Source organism: Rhincodon typus, chromosome 10 (assembly GCF_021869965.1).
Source record: "Rhincodon typus isolate 14 chromosome 10, sRhiTyp1.1, whole genome shotgun sequence".
Taxonomy (NCBI): Eukaryota; Metazoa; Chordata; class Chondrichthyes; order Orectolobiformes; family Rhincodontidae; genus Rhincodon; species Rhincodon typus.
In genome coordinates, this window is record NC_063341.1 from 69,752,972 (window position 1) to 69,762,936 (window position 9,965).

The following is a 9,965-nucleotide window of genomic DNA, read 5'->3' on the forward strand; positions in this document are numbered from 1 at the left end:
GTTCTGTAATGCATTTCTAATTGTGCTGTGCATTGCTTCCACCATCAGTCCTTCAAAATCTCGCTCTGAACACAAATGTCTGAAAGAAACATCTAAAATCGTACCGCCTTTAATTTTGACACAAGTCAGACTGTGCATACCATCCATACTGAAATCGACTGCAACTTACTCAAATAGCTTTCTGGTGCCAAGAAATAAAATGCTTCCACGGCATTGCTCTAAATGGACAGTAGGAATAGAACAGTTTCTAGAATAATGCAAACTCTGAATGGAGAGTTTTCAGCTGAGTAAGGTTAATTCTGAACACTACTGTCTGGAGTTCCACATTAACAGCAATGAAGGACAGTTACTACCACAAAACTCTGCTGTAACACTGTTTAGTCAGTTCATATCCCAGTTGTCAGTATACTCGCCCCTGAATCATAAAGTGCCAATTTCAAGTTCCACTCCAGCGTGTAGGCAGAAACATTACGGCTGACATTCAAGTGCAGTACCAAGGGAGCACTGCACTACTAGAGGAGCCGTCTTTCATGAAACGTTAAACAGAGACTGCAGTTGTCTGCTCAGGGGGATGCAAATAATCCCATGGCATGATTTCAAAAGGGGAGCAAGGGTGTTATCTCTTACTAATATTTATCCCTCAAAAGTTTAAAACAAAAAATTGCTGGGCACATATTAGCTATTGTGTTTCCTACATTACAACAGTGAATACACCTACAAAAAGCACTCCAACAGCTATAAAGCATTGAGATATGGTTATGAAAATTGCTGTCTTAATACAAGTCTTTATCTTTCCCATTGATTCACAAAATATTTTTACATGCTTTTATTAAGGTTAGTGCAACTTTAAACTTTGACATGCATGCAATAGAAGCAAACTGTAGGCAGCGATCTGAAAGCATTATGCATTAAGATTTTTAAAGATGTCAGTGGCAAGTTGATTCTGTTTTCACTTTATTTCAGATGCTAAACTTTATTGAAAATTACAATTATAGAAGAAAAGGTGAAATGCGTTAAGGCTAGCATAGCTGAAGTCCAAAACATGTTAAAAAATGAATTAGACCTTTACACATTAATTAAATTTTGTATTATGCATACACCCAAGTTTAAAGCAGCATACAGATTTTAGAAACATTCAGATGTAATTATCCTGCACGCATTTACCCAAAAACTAATCAAAGCAATAGTCAACAAATTATCAGCATTATCTAAACAAGGCTCATTAAAAATGTAATTGTCAAAATCTTGAATTTAAGGCCCAGAAATTTCAGTGTTTCTGTAAATAAAGACTTCATCTAGCTTGCCAAGATTTCCAGCTGACAGCACAGCATCCAAAGCATGAGCTGGACAACAAATGTCGATTTTGTTAGTGAAGACCACATCACATGAATAAAAACAAGAAAAAAAAACACTTTTTAAATAAGATAGTAAACATCTAATCAAAAAAAAAACTGCAAACCAGTTTCCTTTGAGTCATAATTGGTTTTAAGTTTGTCAACATTTTGTACCCATTACTTGTAGGAGAACAAGACTGAGGCAAACAGCATTCTACGTAATCATCCATTGTAACGTAACGTGAAGAAAAAAAAACAAAGGTAAGTGATAAAGGTTTGACAGCACAAGCATTTTCAGATTTTAAATGAGGAAATCAGAAGATAAATTTTGATTTAAAATGTAATTGAATTTTCAACTCTTAGTCTAATGTGCACTTCATCTGCACCACACCAGGAAAGCTGACAAATCAGTAATCACAGGAGACTATGAATGATCATACTGGTCACCATGGTAAACTCAACAGGGAACCATTAATAACTCAACACTGATGTGATGTAATGGATTTTAAGGATCCTTGAGGCTTCCTGCCCATCGGAATTTGAAAGCCCAACGCTGGATGTCAGCATTAATCTTACATCCTGTTCCCATTAAATTCTTTTGTAACAATCTCATCTGAATAGAGTAAACACTGCAGTAATTGAATACAAATAAAAAAGGTCCATACAGCATAGAAATAAAAATTATAAACTAGAACACATACTGGCTAAAACAGTGAGAAGAGACAAAAATATACAGTAAGTATATGCAAGCTGGCTTAACGTCTTTGGGAAAATGTTTATTATGGAGGATGCAACAGCACAGCATTTAGAAACACATAATATAACCAAGCAGAGTCAACATGGCTTCATGAAGGAGAAATCATGCCCGATAATTCAGAATTTTTTGAGGTAACAAGCAAGATAAAGGGAAAGCAGTGAGTGCAATATATCGGAATTCCCAAAAAGCACTTGATAAGTGCCCTATCATGTGGTACCTTAACATATTAGCTAATAGTTTGAGTAGTATTTTAGCATGGAAAGAGGACAGACTAACAAACAGTACAAAGATGGCAAAAGAGGGATTTTTTTCAGGATGGCAACCTGTTTCTTGTGGTGTGCCATAGGGATCAGTGCTAGGCTACAATTATTTACAATATCTTACTGACTTGGAAGATAGAAGTGACTGTACTATTTTCAAGTTTGCAGGTAACAAAAATAGGTCAAAAGGCAAGTGGTGAGAATGAGACAGATTAATGTTGTGTGTGTAAAAACTTGGCTTATAATGTGGCAAATGTGAGTTTACGCATTTCAGCGGGGTAAAGAGGAGCTGAATATTTAAATGGAGAAAAATGGCAAAACTTGCAGCACAAATAGATTTGAGAGTCCTTGTGCATAAATCATAAAGAAGCTAGCATATAAGCTCAGCAGGTAACAGATAAGGTAACTTTAAATGTCTGCCTTTATTTCATAGTGAATGGAGATGAAAAATAGGGAAGTCTTGCTAAAGCTATACAAGGCACTAGTAAGACCACACCTGGAATACTATGAAGTTTTGGGACCTTTTTCGAAGGAAAGATATACTAACATCAGAAGCAGTTCAGTGAAGGCCCTCTAGATTGATTCCGGGTATGGAGAGATTGTCTTTTGAGGACAGATTGAATAAGTTTTCCTCAATCACTGGAGATAAGAAGAACGAAAGGCAACCTTATTGAAACATACAAAATTTTCAGGCAGCTTGACAGGGTAGATGGCCTGATACAAATAGAAGAAATACTTTGCTGGGTGGAGATGAATTAGCAACTCATGTTTCTGGAGAAAGCAAGCTCTGAGTCATTGGAGCAGTAGTTTATATCATAGCTTTTTTAATGATGGGCTGTCTTCTACTCAACTTAAGTCACATGTTATATGTTGTGGTTGGTTGGCTCGCCGAGCTGGTTCATTGTTCCGCAGACATTTCATTACCCTTCTGGGGAACATCAGTGCAGCCTCCGATGAAGCGTCGTTATGTTTTCCCGCCTGGTATTTAAACTCTCGAGTCCGTTGAGCTGGATTACCTCACTTCTGGTTTTCCTTCGCAATGGAGTGTATATGGGGTCGACCTCTACGTGTTCGTTGATGGCTTTCTTCGTGGAGTACCAGGCTTCTAGGAACTGTTAGGGTGGTTGCTGTTGAAGTTCAGTACTTGATCAGGGTGTGGGGCTTTCCTGTGTATCTTCATTAGGAATTCCCCATTTGTCCTGCGCTCTACCATGACATCCAGGAATGGGAGTTGTTTGTTCTTCTCCTCCTCTCTGGTGAATTTGATTCCGGTAACGGTGTTATTTATTAGTTTGTGTGTCTCCTCTACCTTGGTCCGTTTATTGATGACAAAGGTGTCATCTACATAGCGTAGCCATAGTTTTGGTTGGATTGGTGGAAGGGCCGTACTTTCCAGTCTTTGCATCACGCCTCGGCTATTGGTCCGGAGATAGGTGATCCCATGGGTGTCCCGTTGATCTGTTCGTATACTTGGCCGTTGAAAGTGAAGTTGGTGGTGAGGCATAGGTCCAGTAGCTTCAGCATGTTGTCTGTGGAGATGGTTTCACTGGGGTCTTGCTCTTGTTCTAGTAGTGCTGTCATTGATAGACATACCACTAGCAAGGGAAACAATGTGAAACCATCCTAACACACACAAACGAAGCTGCGTGAGAACATTATTTAAACGAGCAACAACATACTGCAGCAACACAGAGCTACACCGAAAAGAAGAGTACCTCTTCCAGGTGTTCAAGGACAATGGATCTCCGAAAAACTGGGTCAGAAGATGCCTACAAAACGAACAACACCAGGAAGACACTACACGCCCCGAGACACTCATCACACTACCTTACATCAGGAATACATCAGGACTAACCACAAGACTCCTATGACCACTGGGCATCAGAATAGCGCACAAACCCTTATTAACCCTACGACAACTGCTCACCCAAACCAAAGACCCACTTCCCACTCTGGACAGGACCAATGTCATCTATAAGATCCCCTGCAGAGACTGTAACAAACACTACATCGGACAAACAGGAAGGAAATTAACAAGGGTACACGAACATCAATTGGCTACAAAAAGACATGACCAATACTCACTCATCTCTATCCACATGGATAAGGAGAACCACTGATTCGATTGGGACAACAGCAAGATCCTGGGACAAGCAAAGCAGAGACAAGCATGGGAGTTCCTAGAAGCCTGGTACTCCACGAAGAAAGCCATCAACAAACACATAAAAGTTGACCCCGTATACACTCCACTGCGAAGAAAAACTGGAAGTGAGGTAATCCAGCTCAACGGACTCGAGAGTTTAAATACCAGGCAGGGAAACACAACGGCGCTTCATCGGAGACTGCACTGATGATGTTACCAGGAACAGTAATGAAACTTCTGCGGAACAATGAACCAGCTCAGTGAGCCAACCAACCACAACACCCACAACCTGAGCTACAAATCTACTCTAAAACCCTAGACACATGTTATATCTCACACTCGCATACTACATGTGCTTTTTGGTGTCTTTGACCAGAACTACTGCATTAGACCAAACAGTTAACAGTAGAGAGTTTGTTCATGTATCTTGTGATTTAGCAAATGGTGAAATTAGGAGACAGACAATGCTTAATGAATAGAGATATTGTCCAAAGTCCGACTGTGATCTAAAGCATTTTTTTCCCCCACTGAGGAGACATCTGGGCTCACAGCTATCTATGTATATACTGTACAGAAGTGTACTCTCAATTGCTAGTAAAGCCACCCATCTGCTAATGATTAAAAAAGTTATTTCATGGTATGTGGCATCACTGGCAAAACTCGTATTTGATGCTCATCTCTAACTGCTCTTAAACTAAATTACTTGCCAGGCAATTCACAAAACAGCATTCTGTATCATGATATACAAGACATGTATCTATGCTAGGATAGATATTGTGAGGGACTCCAGCAAAGCAGTTTAGTCAACGATATATACATCCAAAACCATTTGATAAAATATATTCCAATCAATTTAAGAAGTTCCCTCCCCACCCCGATCCTAAGTTATTACTCAGTCCATACATCCCATTATCCTTAACCCACTTTCTTTACTAATATAGTGAAATTGTGACTTGTCAGAATCAGATAATCCAAAACTCTGGTTGTGTTAAAGTTTACAGTAATTCCCGAAAGCAGAACAGGTAATCCAATAGAAGGATCCCCAGGATAAAACAGGTTTGGTAACTCCAAGTTAGCCAGATTATCCAGGACGAGGGGTCACACCACAGCGCCAATTCATAGGCGAGCCATCGTTCAACAAAAACCTGATGAGTATGGCTGAGAAAGCCGATGACCTTGAATAGCCTCATGATGGCTCGCTCAGTTATCTATCCACTTCCCCAAGTGCAACCACAAAGGCTATAGAGGTGCACCAGGATTTTGCACTGCAATACGCAAACACAAAACACATTTGGCTACACAGACAAAATGGTGGATTGTATTGCATCTGTCCAAAGATATGATAAACAGAAAAAAAAGATTTTTTCAGAGCTAACTCCAAACATTTTTAAATGGCTTTTACTGTACAACGTTGGGCCATTGAGGTGTGAACAAATGATAATAAAAGGCATTTTCAATATATTTAATGTATCACTGCATTTTTATTTCATTTATTTTCACAGCATGCTCGTAGGCAAAAAACTAGGTTCCTTGGCTTTCTCAAAAACCCTGCTGAATGCAAACTCATGAGCGGACCCCACAAATCAACCTATTGCAATTTTACTGCATTCAATTTTAGGCCCATCTCAAATAGAGTTTCTTGCATGCCTTGATAACAGTCACTAAATCCAAACTATAGTTCCTCGCTGGCCCCTAGAAGTCAAGCCACGCATCAAGGTTCGAAGTTGGTCTCCTTCCTTTGCCAAATCCATAAAACATTCTGCTCGGTCAGAAATATTCAGTTTAAAACTCCTTGATTCCTCACATGATTGGAAACCCAGCCTTGGGAAATCAAACAGTGAATTTAAGGGTGGAAAAATACACAGGTTGAAGTGCAACAAAAGATAAACAGAAAGAAGGGTATAAAGAGTGAGGATCGTTGGTATGTTTCCCCCACTTCCCATCTTCTGTGAAGAGAAACAGTGTTTATGTTTCAAGAGATAACAAGGTGTAGAGCTGGAAGGAGGTTCTGAAATAAATGGGGGGGGGGGGGGGGGCAGGGCAGGTGGTCTATCCATCTCCTATCTGCCTCCCCCTCTCTCCTTATTTATTTCAGAACCCCCTTCCCCTCCCCCATTTCTGAAGAAGGGTCTAGGCCCGAAACGTCAGCCTTCCTGCTCCTCTGATGCTGCTTGGCCGGCTGTGTTCATCCAGCTCTATACCTTGTTATCTCAGATTCTCCAGCATCTGCAGTTCCTACTATCTCTGATACAATTCGTGTTTCAAGACTTCGGCCTTCAACAGAGAAAAAAAATCCTCCTCTTCTTTTGGCAGGAGCAGGGCAGAAAACCAAGCAGTTCCACCAAAAGTATTTTGAAGGTAAAGATTTAAGATTCACAACAGCCGCTGAAGAGCCCTTATGTTTTAAGTTCGGAGAAAAAAAAACGTTGAATCCACGAGGAAATAAAATGCCACATTTACGTGAATTCATGTCAGTCTCTCGATTTTAAAAATGGCAGAAACACCTCAGCTTGAATTTAACAGCAGGCTATTACCCTGATAATAGCAATTTAGCAGTGACAGGATGATGATTACATTCCTTAGGTCAACTAACTCCACTGCACTACATTACCATGTATACAAGTCATTTGATTTGTCACATAACAGCAAAACTCTAAGATGCAGTTTGAGTGCTGACAGACTAATACTCTTCTTGCTAAATATTTTCAGTTCTATGGGAAGCTGTTATAGCAAAAAGGAAAATAAAAGTGCTAAAATATTCATTTCAAGTCACAGTATAAAAATGCAATATCTAAACAGCATACAAGATCAATTATGCAGCTTAACACAATTTACATACCACTAGCATGTTAGTTAGGAAGAGATAACAAGGTGTAGAGCTGGATGAACACAGCAGGCCAAGCAGCATCAGAGGAACAGGAAAGCTGACGTTTCGGGTCTGGACCCTTCTTCAGAAATGGGGGAGGGGAAGGGGATTCTGAAATAAAGAGTGAGAGAGGGGGAGGCGGATGGAAGATGGATAAAGGAGCAGATAGGTGGAGAGGGGACAGACAAGTCAAAGAGGCGGGGATGGAGCCAGTAAAGGTGAGTGCAGGTGGGGAGTTAGGGTGGGGGTTGGTCGGTCCGGGGAAGACGGACAGGTCAAGGGGGCGGGGATGAGGTTGGTAGGTAGGAGGTGGGGCGAATGGATAGGTGGGAGAAACGACAGACAGGTTAGGGAGGTGGGGACGAGCTGGGCTGATTTTGGGATGAGGTCAGGAGAGGGGAGATTTTGAAGCTTGTGAAGTCTACATTGATACCATTGGGCTGCAGGGTTCCCAAGCGAAATACGAGGTGCTGTTCCTGCAACCTTCGGGTGATATTGTGGCAGCACTGGAGGCGGCCCAAGATGGACATGTTGTACAAGGAGTGGAAGGGGGAGTTGAAGTGGTTCGCGACTGGGAGGTGCAGTCGTTTGTCTCGAACCGAGCATAGGTGTTTCACAAAGCGGTCTCCAAGCCTCCGCTTGGTTTCCCCGATGTAGAAGCGGCCACATTGGCAACAGTGGATACAGTATACCACATTAGCAGATGTGCAGGTGAACATCTGTTTGATGTGGAAGGTCTTCTTGAGGCCTGGGATGGGGGTGAGGGGGGAGGCATAGGGGCAGGAGTAGCACTTCCTGCGGTTGCAGGGAAAAGTGCCCGGGGTGGTGGGGCTGGTGGGGAGTGTACAGCGGACAAGGGAGTCACAGAGAGAGTGATCCCTCCGGAAGGCAGATAAGGGTGGGGAGCGAAAAATGTCTTTGGTAGTGGCGTCAGATTGCAGATGGCGGAAGTGTCAGAAGAGTCGGAAGATGATACGTTTGATCCGGACGTTGGTGGGGTGGTACATGAGGAGAGAGGGGATTCTGTTTTGGTTGTTATTGCAGGGAGGGGGTGAGGGATGAGTTGAGGGAAATGCAAGAGACGCGGTTGAGGGCATTTTCGACTGGTGTGGAGGGGAAGTTGCAGTCCTTGCAAAACGAGGACATCTGGGATGTCCGGGAGTGGAACGCCTCATCCTCGGGAGCAGATGCGGCGGAGGCGAAGGAATTGGGAATAGGGGATGGCATTTTTGCAGGAAGGTGGGTGAGAGGAGGTGTATTCTAGGTAGCTGTGGGAGTCGGTAGGCTTGAAATGGATATTGGCTTCCAGGTGGTTGCCAGAGATGAAAACAGAGAGGTCCAGGAAGGAGAGAGAAGTATTGGAGATGGTCCAGGTGAACTTAAAGTTGGGGTGGAAGGTGTTAGTGAAGTGGATGAACTGTTCGAGCTCCTCGTGGGAGCATGAGGCGGCGCCGATAAAGTCATCAATGTAACAGAGGAAGAGGTGGGGGATAGAACCAGTGTAGCTTTGGAAGAGGGATTGTTCCACGTATCCTACAAAGAGGCAGGCATAGCTTGGGCCCATGCGGGTACCCATGTTTTGCTTCCATTCTGCACACAAGATAGATCACCTGGGGAAGCAAACTATTTAATAAAGATCACATACAGAATCTTCTACTAATAGCAGCTACTTTGGACAAAACAGAAAAAAAAAAGAGTATAGGTAGATTGGACACTTTTTGGCAAATGGCGCAGGATTCCGAAAAAAAGGTGACAAGTGATAAGACAAAAGAAGCTTGACCTGAGTTAAGTGTCCTTTGAACATGACACAGAAATGAACAGCATACTGAAGCAAAACACTACACGCATTATCTAGAAAATTAACAGATGTCTAGTTTCAATCCATGAACGAAAAACAGACAGTGAAATTATTTGTGTCATAACCACAAGTGCAAAGCTTGCCACACCTTATGATTTCAAGAGGTTGTCAAAAATTAAACCAGTACGAACAAAAGCAGACATAACAACCAATAAGCAGAATTAAAATTATGCATACTGGCAAGCGAAACAAAAATCAGGAAATGCAAGAAATAGACAGCAAGCCATCAGCATTTCAAATGTAAAACTAGCACTTTAAGATGGTGAGCAAGCTAAATAGGTTTTCTGTTCCTTATTCAGAGAACCATTTTACTGACTTTACATTTTCAGGAAATGTCCTGTGTTGTGAAGGTTTGGTGAATTTAAATGCGCACTGCTAGCACTAGTGTAACAACACTTTGGTATTTTCTACATTGATAAATGCAAGACATTTCACAGAAAGGATAAGAAAAATTATGAATGCCAGCCCAAAAGAAGTATTGGGAGGGGATAACCACAGGTTTGGTCAAAGCAGCAGCATTTTATGAAGCATATTGGAAGAAGGTGGAAAGGCACCAGGAATTTAGGGAAGGAAAGGTGTGTGGTGACTAGCTGACAAGATACAGCTGTCACAATGAAGGGATTGGAGGAATGGAGAATTTGGGGTGGAAGATTGCTTGGCGCTAGATAAAGTGATTTAAAGATAACGAGAATTTTAAATCTGAAGTATTAGAGGATAAAGAGCCAAAGCAGGTCAGCAAGAAAACAG

At 41.8% G+C, this 9,965-nt stretch overlaps 1 protein-coding gene across 3 annotated transcripts in view; it reads right to left on the bottom strand.

Moving 5' to 3' along the window:
• The window catches only part of sh3glb1b (SH3-domain GRB2-like endophilin B1b), a 156,145-nt gene that overhangs the window by 27,509 nt on the left and 118,671 nt on the right, over window positions 1–9,965 (bottom strand). The gene's annotated exons all lie outside the window — the stretch shown is intronic.